This window comes from Chelonoidis abingdonii, chromosome 3 (assembly GCF_003597395.2).
Source record: "Chelonoidis abingdonii isolate Lonesome George chromosome 3, CheloAbing_2.0, whole genome shotgun sequence".
Lineage (NCBI taxonomy): Eukaryota > Metazoa > Chordata > Testudines > Testudinidae > Chelonoidis > Chelonoidis abingdonii.
In genome coordinates, this window is record NC_133771.1 from 106,065,959 (window position 1) to 106,079,722 (window position 13,764).

General features: G+C 37.6%; 1 protein-coding gene across 9 annotated transcripts in view; it reads left to right on the forward strand.

Annotated features, from left to right (window-relative positions):
• The first annotated feature begins 223 nt into the window (after positions 1 to 223).
• The window catches only part of EYA4 (EYA transcriptional coactivator and phosphatase 4), a 244,302-nt gene continuing 230,761 nt past the window's right edge, over positions 224 to 13,764 (forward strand). For all 9 annotated transcript variants that reach the window (XM_032780517.2, XM_032780514.2, XM_032780521.2 and 6 more), the window contains exon 1: positions 224 to 614. The gene's annotated coding sequence lies outside the window, so the exon portion shown is untranslated. The remainder of the gene's footprint in view (positions 615 to 13,764) is intronic.

Here is a 13,764-nt window from a genome sequence, read left to right on the forward strand (position 1 = left end):
GGTGATGCTAGGGCAGCAGCATGTGCGCGCGCTGCGCCTGGGGGAGAGGGGGTGGGAGGCGCAGGAGCAAGCCCCGCTCTGCAAGCTGCCCGGTAAGCGCACCGGATACCCACGCGAGAAAACAACCAACGGCAACATGCAGCTTTCGGGGCTGCAGTAAACACAGTCACAGGCTCAGCCCCCCGGCCCCGTGCTGCTGCTGCTGCACCCTTGGCCTGGCTGCCTGCAACCTCCCTGCACAAGTGCAAAGCAGCGCCCGGGGCGGGGTTGTAGCGCGTGCTCCCCTCCCGCTTTGGGAAGCCAGCACCCCACCAGGGTTCCTCTTTGTGAAGTAGTTTGTGTGTGTGTTAGAGAGAGAGGGCAACCAGTTGCACGCCCTAAAGTGAGGAGAGTGGTTACTTTTCCCTTGCCAACCCCCCTCCTCCCCCTTAATCCCGTTTGCTCTCGGTTGCGGTGTGTGGCGAAGGGGGGGGGGGAGAGAGCCGTGGAGGGGGATGTCCTGTTGTTTTGCCGGAGGAGCAGTGCAAAAGGGGAACCTCGACTTGAAGAAGGGGCGAGAATCAACCCAGGAGCAGCCTGACCAGCAAGGTAGCGGCGTGTCTCCGCACCAGAAGGTGAGTGTCGCTGCTCCGCTCCCCTTCCCACGTCGCCCCCTGTGTGTGCGCGCCCGGCTGCCTGCGCCTTGGGGTTAGGACTGAGCCTTGTTTGCTTCTTTTTGAACCGGCTGCCGTGAGCCGCGGCAGAGCTCGCTGGGAGTAGCGGCTGATGGCTCTGAGCCCTGCTGGGCACCGAGACCGGGGCTTATCCAGACCCAGGCGAGTAGCCCCCTTTCACTGTGCGGGGGGAGAGATCCTCGCTGACTTCTGCTCGCGCCTTTGGCCAGGCTTTCCTGCCCCGGTCCAGGTGAGCGGGGCTCGCGTGTCGCCCCCACCCTTTGATCTGCTCTCCCTGGAGCTGGCTGAGGCGCGAGCCGTGCGGGTGTTGTCCCGTTCCGATGCAGTTCGCTAGCACTGGGCTCTGTAGCTGTGATGCTGGCTTGAGTGTATAGAAGGAAACTCACCAGCCTTTTCTTGTCACCCCCTTAGTGCCGCTTTGCAGGCGATTTTATTTTCTCTTTCAAGGAACGTCCTCCCCTCCTTGAGGAAGTTTTGTGCTTAGTAGTCAGTGAGACATACACGGCCGAGTTTGTGTGTCATCGCCTAGGGCAGGAAATGCAGAAGAGGTGGGCAGAGACTGAAATTCAACGAGTTTTCTGGAGGTTTATTGTGGTAACTTGACGAAAGAATTCTGCCAGCAACCTGAACATGCAGCATGAGTTTTGTAGGATAACAAACCTTGGGGGAAGGGGGGAGTTTCCTTAATTTATGGCAGCGTTTGTAAGAACATGCTTAGCTTTCAGCACTGTAAAAACGCAGATGGTTCTATCGGGTCTAGAAAATATGTCCTTTTGTTCAGTTGTACATCCTATGGCATGCAACTTCCAAACTCCCTCCTACCCCCCAGACTCTGGCAGTATTGGAACCGACTTTAATTTCTTAATAAAGAAAGTTTACAGTTTGCAGCCATTAGAAAATATCTGCTATGGGTCCGACTAGTTTCACACTGGCAATAAAATAAGGAAAATATCTTAATTTCTGCCGCCTCTTTCAAGTATTTGGAGGGAGTGGGGATCCAGGGCTCTCTTGTTTTTGTTTTTCTCCCATTTTCTTTCTCTAGGGGAATATATATATATATATTTATATCTTTTATATATATAAATATAAAAGAACACACGGTTGTGTCTGACTTTAAACCACAAGAAAACCAATATTTCATATATATATATATATATATATGAAATATTGGTTTTCTTGTGGTTTAAAGCCGGACACAATCTCTTTCACTTCTGTTAAAAATGCTTCAGATTGGCTGTCACCTAACCCCCTACACTGCATGACACCGCAGTGGACACAAACATAAACACTGCAAACAGTTGCCTTTGCTTCAAAATAAACAGTCAAGGCGACTTTGGGTTTAATTGTCATACCTCGCTAATATTCCTCTCTATTGATTAAGTGGATGCTATGTGCCGCGCCAAAAAAGACAGAGGGTAGGAAAGAAAACCAATATTTCATTCATATATATATATATGAAGTATTGGTTTTCTTGTGGTTTAAAGCCAGACACAACCGTGTGTTCTTTCTGCCTGTTCCCTCTAACTCTCTCCAGTGTAGACAAAGACACAGGAATACTAGCCCTAATCTAGTAGGGTCTAGTTGTTCCCCCTAAGTGCATCAGCACCGCATGCGGGGGCTTGTGTTTTGGTTTGAAAGCACTTCCACGTGGAGGAGAGTCTCTGTGTGTTTGTACTTAATCTGAGGTGGTAACAGGATTCTCCGTGTTTAAACCCAACGGGCTGTTGGCCATTAATTTGGCTCTCTGGCTGTCATTACGGACGCTTCCAAAATCTAATACCTAAGAAAAACTGCAGGTTAGATTTCACATTACGGACTCGTAGTTAAGTTTTGTTTCTCCTACCCTCTGTCTTTTTTGGCGCGGCACATAGCATCCACTTAATCAATAGAGAGGAATATTAGCGAGGTATGACAATTAAACCCAAAGTCGCCTTGACTGTTTGTTTTGAAGCAAAGGCGACTGTTTGCAGTGCTTATGTCTGTGTCCATTGCGATGTCATGCAGTGTAGGGGGTTAGATGACAGCCAATTTTAGGCACTTTTAACAGAAGTGAAAGAGATCCCAGGATAGAGTCGCTGCCAGTCAGTAATTGGCATCTAAAGTTTCATTTACAAGTAGATACATTGTTGTTTTTCCAGTAATCTTGTGAGCAAGGTTCAAAGAAAAGCACAAGGAGATACATTTTTTTGGTGTGTGTCTAGTAATAGATTATTTTCATTGCGTAGATCCGATTTAGGTAGGGATATCTGAAAAAACAGAGAGCATTTTAGGTCATTCGAATTTAAACATTTTAAATAATGAAATTGTTTAGCATTGAAATCCATATAGATTTTAATCTAAGGTCTGATTTGCACATATAAAATAGTAGAAACAGTAATATATGCAGACTAATTAAAATATATTTAACATAAGCAATAGACAATTCAGAATTACATTGAAATTTACTGAGAAGTATAATTTTCACCATATACAGTTATAAATGAATCATTTTTATCTGATTTCTGTTCTCAATTTGATGCAATCTTTCACTGTATTATATATATCTTTTTATGTATTAAAGAATTGGATATAGCATAATTTCAGTTTCCAAATACAAGTTAATAGTGTTTTGTTGTACAGTATGTTCAACCTTTTTCTTTGCTTTCTTAACACAACTCATCACTTCTTAGTGACCATGTAAATCAAAATCTTAAAATCACTGTAGACTTCCCACTTTTTCCCCCTGCAGTGCACCCATACAATGCTGCAGAATGTAGATCTTTACATACCTAAAACTTATGTTGTATTATAAATGATATCAAATAAGTGGAAATACAAATGGACACCTTCCCCTCCCCCCTTCTTCCAGTACATTTTAATGTTTAATGTTATCTGGGCTAGATCTAAAGCAAACAAATTTAGAAAAAAATATTTCCTGTTTTGTTTCCTGAATGCTGGCATTCATAGTACCAACTGTTTTTTAATTAATTGTAGTACCTTAAAAGTAAAATACAAGGTGAAAATGTCAAATAGTTACTTGTTCAAATGGTATATGCACAGTTATAAAAATAAATGCTAAAATATGTGTCTTTTGGATTGTTAAATTATACTATTATATATTCAGTTGAATCATATACTTAGAGGACTATTTTATATAGTAATGTCTTACAGCACATTACTACTCTTCTGCAATAGAAATTTATTCTGATATTAGTGACTGAGAGATCATGGACAAAATTATAGATCAGGTTCCCACTATCACTGAGTTCCTGTGTTACTCATACTACATAAAATGTATTGTGCATGACCATTCAAAATACAGAAAGACAATGTCCTATTGCATATTTTCAACCTCTGATTCAAGTTTTGAAAGCTACTGTTAAGTTGTTTGGCTCTTGTGTACCTTAGTTTTACTTTACAGTATTATAATAAAGAACGTCATGTATCAGAATTTGGTTGAAAATGGGCAAAGATAATTATGCACTTTTGATGAGTTGATTATACTGAACAGTGTTCATTCTATTTTTCAGGTAATGTAAATTACTTTTTTCTGCTTAATATAAAAGTCAGTTCAGGAATTTCCTCCCCCCTTCTCCCCCCCCTCAAAATATCTGTCAAGTGCTGTAAAAAGCAAATACTAATTATTTATGTGTTATCTTTTTCTATTTTGAAAGTGAGGATTTTATGAATTCTGGGTAAAACGAGTCTCCTTTTTTATAAAGGATAGTTTATTCAGTGTAGTTCTACATTGCAGCTGCTGATCATATTTCATAGAGCTGTTAAAGCACTTAAAACCTAAAATTAGGTACTGTCTGGTAGTAAATATTTCAAATCACTCCTGGAAGAAATAAATAGAAAAGTGTGCTTTCAAAATATGACATTTTTAAGTCTGTAATCTTACAAAAGCAATCATGCTTTGGTTTTATTAAAAATAATATGCTTACAACTTAAACTATACACAAAATGTGTTTTTAATTTTTTGATCTCTTCTGAACTATCACCATATAGAGAATCTTAAACTAATTATGTATGAGACCATAATTAGGTATTTTGTTACAGCAGAGAATGCTTGAATCAAATGTACCAACAAATTAATTTCTAACATACTTATATCTCCACATATTATTTCTTACTGGGCTTAGAAGTGAAATGTATATTCAGTTGCTTGTTGACATCAAAGTTTATGTCAGACATTTAATAACAGAAAGTATAAAACTTGCTTTTTTTTATCTAGACCTGTGATCAGCTATTTTTCAATTCTTATATTTTTCTTTTGTTTTATAGTAGTTATTTTGTTTTCAGTTTGGAACATGGAGCCAAGCTCACCTTTCCATTCATAATAATATAGTTTGGATTTTCAAAAAGAATGTAACCCAGACAGAAAAAGTGAATGATTTGCAGATCGTTGTCAAGTGTTTTTAAAGCTTTATAAAAGCCTAGCAATAAACCAGGTTTAGTAGCAGCACCACATGTACTAAAATGCCTTATGATGATACCCTAGGTTTTAATGCATAGTTTAATGTTCCCTGTGATTTCTGGCCATCTCAGAGTACACGTTTATTGTGATTGCAGAAACAATTTATTTAAATTAATAAATGGTTTAAAAATTGGGCAACAGAAAAGCAGCTCGGATACCATGTGATTTAAAGATAATGTTTAACAATTTGATTGTTGTTTCAAAAGTTTGTAAGTAAATGTGAAAAATGTAATATTAAAAGCAGTTTCATGATAGGCATTTTTCTTTTTTAGTTTTAGATATTGTATAAATGTGAGTCCAACTATAACCCTTCCCGTCATTGAAAAGCGCTAATTGATCTTGCGGGCCCTGACATAATAATATAGTTTGATATTTGAAACCGTTCAGCTTTAGCATGGCTTTTTAATCACCCCTGCGATTTCAGGACATGGTTCTGCTGAAGACAAAACTATTACCCTTTTTTGAAATCAAATAAAAATGGTTTTTAAAACTAAACTTTGTATGTGTTTTCTTCCTTTTGAAGTCAGTGGGAGTTTTGCGTGCCTAAACTCTGAACCTGACTGTTTAATTAGACTTTATAGTCAGCAGTTAAAAATGCTGTTACTTGTATTTACATGTATTTTATAATGGGGGCATTGTAGATATTAATATATAGAGATAGGTTGTTGGGTTTTTTTGTGCAAGAGGTTTTTGGCCAAGTCCATACTTCTGTTTGAATATCAAATTAAATCAGGAGTGCTTATAGAAACCTGGGTCCATCTTACTTATAGCAATGTGAAAGCTCAAATGTGAGGAGCACATATCTGGTGAGTATAAAATTCATTTTATTTTGAAAGCAAGTTTATTTAATATTTGCATTTTGAGTCCATATTATAAATTCTTTTTGGCAATATTACAACCTACTTGGGACACTCACAGAAGGGGCCTCAGTATAAAATAGCTATTAGACTCAAAACCTGAGAACTGGTACTGGCACATGTTCTACTTTTGCTTAAATATTAAACGTTTTATGTTTTTTCTTAATCCTGTATTAAAACAGACTGGACATTTCTGCACAATCTAGTCACTGAGCATTCATGCTGACAGGTTTATATATACCACTTGTCACATTTTTCAGCAAAATGGCCACTGCTAATGGCAGGCTCAAAATGCCAAGTATAAGCACTTCATTTTCAAACTTGTCACAGTGTTGTATGGCAAGAAATGAGTCCCATAAGAGCTGTCAGTGCTGTGCTGAGCAAGGTCAGTGCAGTTTTTTCCGTTTAGATTCGTACTCCTTAGAAAAAGGGGGAAAATCTTTGTGATTTCATACTGGGCAGCTGTTGCTAGAAGTACAGTAGAATGAGTAAGTTTATGGGAAAATGTTTAATTGATGATTGTGTGTTGCTTGAACATCACTTCTTGAGCAATTTATCTGTACAAGAATGGAAGAGTGCTATAGCTCTGTTTTGATTTCCTTATACTGTGGCCAGAGTATACATTTTTGTAATTTGTCTCCTCTGTTCATTATAAAGACCTTTCATAGACACTGTCGCCCACAAAATACCTGCAGATAGGAGTAATTTCATACTTTGATAGCTCTCAACTTTTTTACTTGAAGGTGAATATGTTTTTAATTAATTTGACAATGTAATATTCATAGCGTTACACTCTGATGCTAACCCGAGATGACCTATTTACATTGACATTGTCAGCAATGTAAAGAATTACTGCTGCCTTTTTTTTAAATTGGGTTGAAGCAGAGTAAGTATTCTGCTACTGACACATCTATAATTAAACCACAAAAATCTGCATCGACATATCAGTAAGGGTCTGACTGAGACAACAAAAGAATAGAAATACAGAGTTAAGCTTGAAACTTTGAACAGAATTCTGCTGGTTATATGCATATAACTCTATTGAAATCAATGCCTTTACATGGATGTAACTGGAAACATGATTTCACTAGATCCTCAGCTGGTGTAAATCAGTATAGCTGTGTTAAAATCAGTGGAGCTATTCAGCTTTATACTAGTTGAGGATCAGACCCTCTGTCTTTATCTTTAACCCAGTCTCTTATGCCTCAGATATTGTTGTACACATGTGTAAGTTTACATGCACGGTTTGTAGATTTCTGCAATATCTAGACAGAAAAAAGTGAATTAAAGATAAAGTTTGAATTTTCTTCTTTTTTGGGCTTTTCAGACTTATGAAGGAATATTTTGTTTTAATAATTTTTTATAACAGTATTTAAAAGAGCATAAAAGGGAGAACTGTGAGCCAACTACATCTCTGGAGCATTGGCTCCATTAAATGTAGTATATCAACTGGCTGTTTTTCATTTGTTTTAGGTAATTTTTGTTCTCATGAAAGTGAGCAGTCATAGAACCAAGCATAGTGTAGGTGGGTTACATGCAGATTTCCTTGCCAAGTTCAGTCAGTGCACCTCAGACCCAACCTGCTATTCCAGTTCTGGTCCTCTCAAAGGCAGAGCATAATAATTGTGCTAAAAACTATAGTGGTTCTGTGACCTGGATAACGTTTTTTCTAGGTAATTCATTTTCAGTTTTCGCCTAAACCTACAGTAGGCCTCCATAGGTGAAATGTTAAGGTGGTAATCCATTCTACTGCCTATATTAATATTTATTCTACAATGGTGTGATATAAGGAACTGAAAGTCTATCATGGTAATCTTGGTGTTAATCTCTCTTTCACCTCTCAGCCAGATGATTATGTATTCAATTACCATGCCAGGAGTTGGTCTTGTAGCTTCCTCTGCCACTTTAGAGCAATAATATTGTGTGTAACTGCAATGAAAATGATAATACCCTGCAGATGAGTTTCCAACTGTATACTCTCCTACTCCATTCTGGTAGCTACTTAGATGGGTATTAACAGTTAACTTGTTTTCATATCAAATATTTTATACTTAAGGTATGTGCTATTTCTCTGGGGGGTAGCTGGTACAGTAATCAAATTTTGGCTTAGGCCACAAGTGAGATTGAACTTGGAATGCTCTACATAATCCCTGATGGATACTTAAAACTACCTTGTGGTTTTTGGCTTATTTAGAAATCTATACTCAAGAAGTCACAATTAGAATAGCGCTCAGAGATGCTTCAGAATCAGGAGTAACCTGCATTGGGAGAGTTCTATATGGCAGATTTTGGACGTAACACTTCTGGGAAGTTCTGACAAGATTTTTTTTTTTTAGGTGACCTTTTAGAGGTAACAGTTCTGGGATTTATCCAATAGTTATGCGGAAATTTAGGTGCAATATGAGATGATGATATACATTTTCCATTTGGGTTCACTTATGTTTCAAAAATTGTTCTTATGAGGGAAAGACAAAGCATAATTTTATTGTCAGAAAACTTTGTCACCAAAACTTATAGCAACACCTACTGATAGGGTTCTTTTACTGCTGTCCCGTGAAATGAAGTTGAATCATTTCTCAAAAGTGGCTGTTACTTATCCTTCGCCATAGAAAAGTGTTTAATTTATGGCAACTATTTTTACTGTCACAAAGTATTAACTTACACGATATCATATTGCAGGTGTGTTTCGTTTGCAGATAACATGGTACATCACATCATTTGCTCTCATAAAAAAAAAATGAACAATCAGAAACTTTCTAGTGGAAAAAAACTGTAGATGTCTATCAGATGTATCATTTTATACTATGCCTACAGAAGGTACAAAAATGGTATAGTGCATTTTAATATCCAATGCCCAAACTGTTGCCTGACAAATCTAATATGATTATTTGTTTGTGACTTTGTGTGCAAGGGTCTTTGAGGGCTGACAGTTTTTTTTAAACTTACGTTTGACTGATTCTTTTTAATACGCTTACAATATATTGCATAGCAGTGTATCTACTTTTCATAATTACAGCTGCATGGTTAGTGCCCTTCTTTATGGTTTGAAATTCACCAGTGGTGTGGTACATTATCCTAAGGACGTCCATACCACTTGAATTCTGCATAGGGACTGTTTGAAGGATCTCCTAGGATCAGAGTATTCACTAGGGGGTCCAGTATACTGTCTTTATGCTAAAGAAGGGTACTCAGAGCCATGGAGTCAGCATGGAAAACCTTCACTGAAGAGGGGTAGGCCAGAAAAAGCCTATTGGATCCTAATTTTCATTGATTCAGTGGCCTCATCATCCCCCAGAAGTGGAGCAGAGGAGTTGTAGCCACTATTTCTGTTCATGTAACAACTAGGGTAAAGGTACTAGCCTTTAGGTGGTGAGTGGATTTCACCTTCATAGAAACTGTTGTTTAGCTACATAGAGCCTAAATATGGTATTTCAGTTTTAAAGGGTGGAGTGGATTTTACCCATTGAACCTAAACCAATCTTTATGGTTTTTGTTGGTTTGTTTTTTGTTCTCACAAAGTTGATCTTTGAGTACAGATTTATGCAAAAGCCACGTTACGCAAATGAGAACCAGGCCCCAAATGTACTTGTGTGTGGGGGGATGTGAGAGAGGGGGAAGAGAGAAACCTTTTGAAAATCTCCATGTAAATTTAAGTGAAGGCTATTATGCTATCTGCATCGAAGGTCAATGTGAAAAAAATGTTCAACATCCAACACTTACTGATATTTTTATTAAAAATTCTTACAAATTTCCATTAGTTGGATTAGTTGGCACCCTAACCATTCTGTTATTTTTATTCAGATTATTCTTCAGTGATTCCAGATTAAGTGGCTATTGTAATAGAAATTATAAATAATGATTTCCCTTGTTTTTCCTCAGTTTCTCTAAGAAACAACCTCTGTTCTCCAAGAGTGGTTTCAACAAGAATTACTTATCCTGAGACTGTTTTTGTACACTGTTTTTATATTTCTGATTGTTTAATGCTTCATAGAATGGAGCACCTTTATTCCCAGATCTGCTACTTCAGGGATACTATCAACTTGTACTCTAATACATTTTAAAAAAAAACTTAAAAATAGTTTAGTACCCATAAACCTGAGTCCCCCTTCCAATTTTTGTGGCTTTACAATCACATTTTCCTATATTTCAAAATATTTTCTTCTCTGCTGCTCTGTTAAAGACCCACACAAACAACAGTGGAACCTGACTATTTAGGAGAAGAGTGAAACAGACTGTATGCAAAGTGTTGTCAAATGCTCAATGTAAAGAAACTAAAAAGGAAAGCGGAGATTTTTTTTTTTTGAAACACTTTAATTTCTAGTGATCTTGGGTGTTACTTGTAACAATAGTTAAAAAATGTTCATGTTCATCCAAGTTGGAGGATATTACTGTTCAGTGCCCTATTAATATTGTAGTATATCACTTGAAACAAATTCAGCGTGTTCATAGTATAATAAGTAGACCTGAACATGAATATAATGGTGATTTTTTCCCCCTTAAGTTAGCCATATAAAAGTTTGCTTTTGTTAGATTTCATATCTATGTTTGGGTTCAACAACAGTTCCAATATGACATGCTAAGGGTTATTATCCTAGAAATAATTACATTATCATTGATATTATGCAATATGAGTTATACATCTAAAGTACTATTTAAAAAAATAATTTAAAAACTTTGAAAAAATCATAGAGATGTATGATTCTTTTTTTAAAAAAAGTTGATTGTGTTTGTTTAAGTGTACATAGTATCCAATGGTTATAATGGTTCTTTTCTCAGGAGCCTGTTTAAGAAAAACAAAAATGTTTACCTTATAGTTATTTGTTTTCAGTTATTTTCCACACAAAAATTTAAGTAAAATGCTTCAGAAAGTCACCAAAATGTGTAATTTTGGAAAACCAAACCAAACCATTGACCCACAAGACCAAAAATAACATAAAATGAATATTTCAAATGGAGTTCTTAAAGTTTTCTCTTTTTGCTTCTCTGCATTACTCATTCCTGAAATTCAGCACATGGTTTTTTTGCATCTAGATAGAAAATAAATGTAGTAGAACATATTATTCATTTGTAAATTAGGTTTCCTTTATTTTTTAGGGGGAGACCAATGGGATTATAGATTAGATTTGGTTACAAGGAGTCTGGAAGAATGCTAGGAAGTAATCTAGAACTGAGGAGACCTAAATTCAATTCCTTATTCCATCCAGACTTCCTGTGAGACCTTGGGGAAGTCACTTAGCCTTTCTGTTCCTCACTATTTGTAAAATGGGGATAATAACACTTCCTTATCACAGGGGTTTTGTAAGGATAAACACATTAAAAAATTGTGAATCCCTTTGAGATCTACTGATTCAAAGTGCAGCGTACGAGCAAGGTATATTATAAGAGCTAGGCACTGTACTAACAAAGAACAAAAAATGATCCCTGCCCCAGAGAGCTTACATATAAAAGCACTGAGGCATTGTTTCACCAAATGTAAACCTCAGACATAGTTTCAATGCTTTGGTAAGATTTTTGAAGAGATTTTTCTACCTTACCAGCATCCTTTACACCTATCCTTTGGTACCATAGTCATGGACAACAAGCCAAAATATATTCTATTGGCATGCATCCTTCCAACGTTACACTTTTCCCGTGCTTGTATTACATATGCAACTGATGTATGGACCTCGCTTCTTCACACTCGGTGACATTGTTACCAATACTGAGTTCGTCTGTTTGCATTCCTATTGTTGCTGCTCTACCAAGTGGCAGCAGATGTCAGAGCCTTGCAGTTCAGTTAAGGTCGGAATCAGTGATACAGAGTATGGATGTTTTTTTTGAGCTTAATTTGTTTAGTTTCTCTATATATAGAGATATATCTATATCTACACACATACACACACACACACAGAGTCCTTGAACAGAGTTAGTCACAGACAGAACACAAGAAACCACCTCTTTCAGAAAACTCAGCCCAAACACCAATGCTCAGCTCCTACTATGCACCAGAGCAATGGAGTCTAATTAGAGAGATGAAGGTGGAGAGCAAACTCTCTGATTGTCAACAGCTTCCCTCCTTCCAAACAAACTGAAGTACAAAATAAACACCACAAGCACAATAAGGCTGAATACTGCTCGCACATTAAGAAAGAACTTGTAAGACTATGTGTAACAATACTATGTAGTTATGCTCCTTAACACTATGCTAATAATTAAATTTTTATTTCTGGAGTTTGTAATGTAGAAAAAACTTGGTGGCATGAACTAGATATTTACTTTTATTACCATATTTCATTTTCTAGTATCAATTCACATGTCTGAAAAGGAAAGATGGAAAAATTAAGGGGCAAAAAAAGATTCATGGGACTATTTTTATAGGGAGAAGGCTGGGAACATAGAATACCATACTTAAATTATGGGTGTAGCAGGCTTCTCTGTGTGCTTTAACATTCCCGACAGTCTTACTGTAGGAAGTTCCTTTATTTCAAGGTGTAGGGACGACACAGTTACTGATCTGTTGGCTAGCTGCTAGGCTCCTCCCATGAGAACAACTACCAGGAACCAATAGTAGGGCAGTTCCAGACCTCCATTTACCACAGAGCCTTGAGGACACCATTTTTCTTTAAAATACACTAGAACAATTGTAAATCTTTCCTAATTGGCTTTTTTCCTAATAACTTTTATTTTTCAGTTGGAAATGCCTAATTCTCCCTCTCAGGATGGTCATTCCTCTGGTGTGTTAGCTAAACTTGCTACCCCATTTCAACATATGTACGCATTCATACACACATGCGTACCAGATATTATGTTGTACAGGGACAGGATGGCCAAGCAGAGCCCGGGGAAGTGTTCCTCCCGCAGTGCCTTCCTTCAGCCACTTACCAAAGAGGATATATGCTTATATGCTCATGTACCCAATATAAGTGATCTGTTACTGCCTCTTTGAAGGCATTTATTGATGCAAGAAGAGACTGGGTTTCTCTGTCATTGTGTAGATCCCACAATGTCTCCTACACTCCCTCCACATATATACTAACAAGATGGTATGTTTCACTCTGAGGTAGTAGGATCCAGGGGTGCACTCATTGGCGGGAGAGATCTTTTGGTGAATTCCTAGAGTGGTTGCACAAGCTCAAAATAAAGAGGGAAAAACTCCTTTTGATAAGCAATCCCACTTGGACTGAAGGTATCCTCGATGCAGGCAGTCTTTCAAGACTTTGCAGCACATAAATCTGAAACAAAAGATGTTTTCTCCACTAAGAGTCATTGGACAGATTCAGGGCTTAGCAGGGCTTGCTCAGATGAAATAAGCCCTCCAATAAGTCCGTGGCATGATACCTTTTCCATTCAGTTGCAGATCAAAGTCTAGATAGAGGGAAGAATCTCAACATTTTGCAAGTCATTAGTAGGCAGAGAAGTGAGTGTTGGAATTTGTACAAAGAGCTTCACAGAGCTTTCAAACTCTTCCAAGAGAAGATTCCCATCTCCACAAAATCAAAATATCTAAAATCAGAAAGATGTGAAGGATGCAATATTTCATCCTCTAGGAATGGGAGCAACAGAACAAGTCCTGTAAGAGGAAGAAAGGAAAGGAGAGTATTCTATGTTAATCACAGTTCCCAGCACTTGGAAAACATTTAGTAGACTGAATTCCATCAGCTTGAATTCAGGTGGTGAAGTCTGCTTACCCTGAGGGTATGTCTACACTACGGGATTATTCCAATTTTACATAAACCGGTTTTGTAAAACAGATTGTATAAAGTTGAGTGCACGCGGCCACACTAAGCACATTAATTCG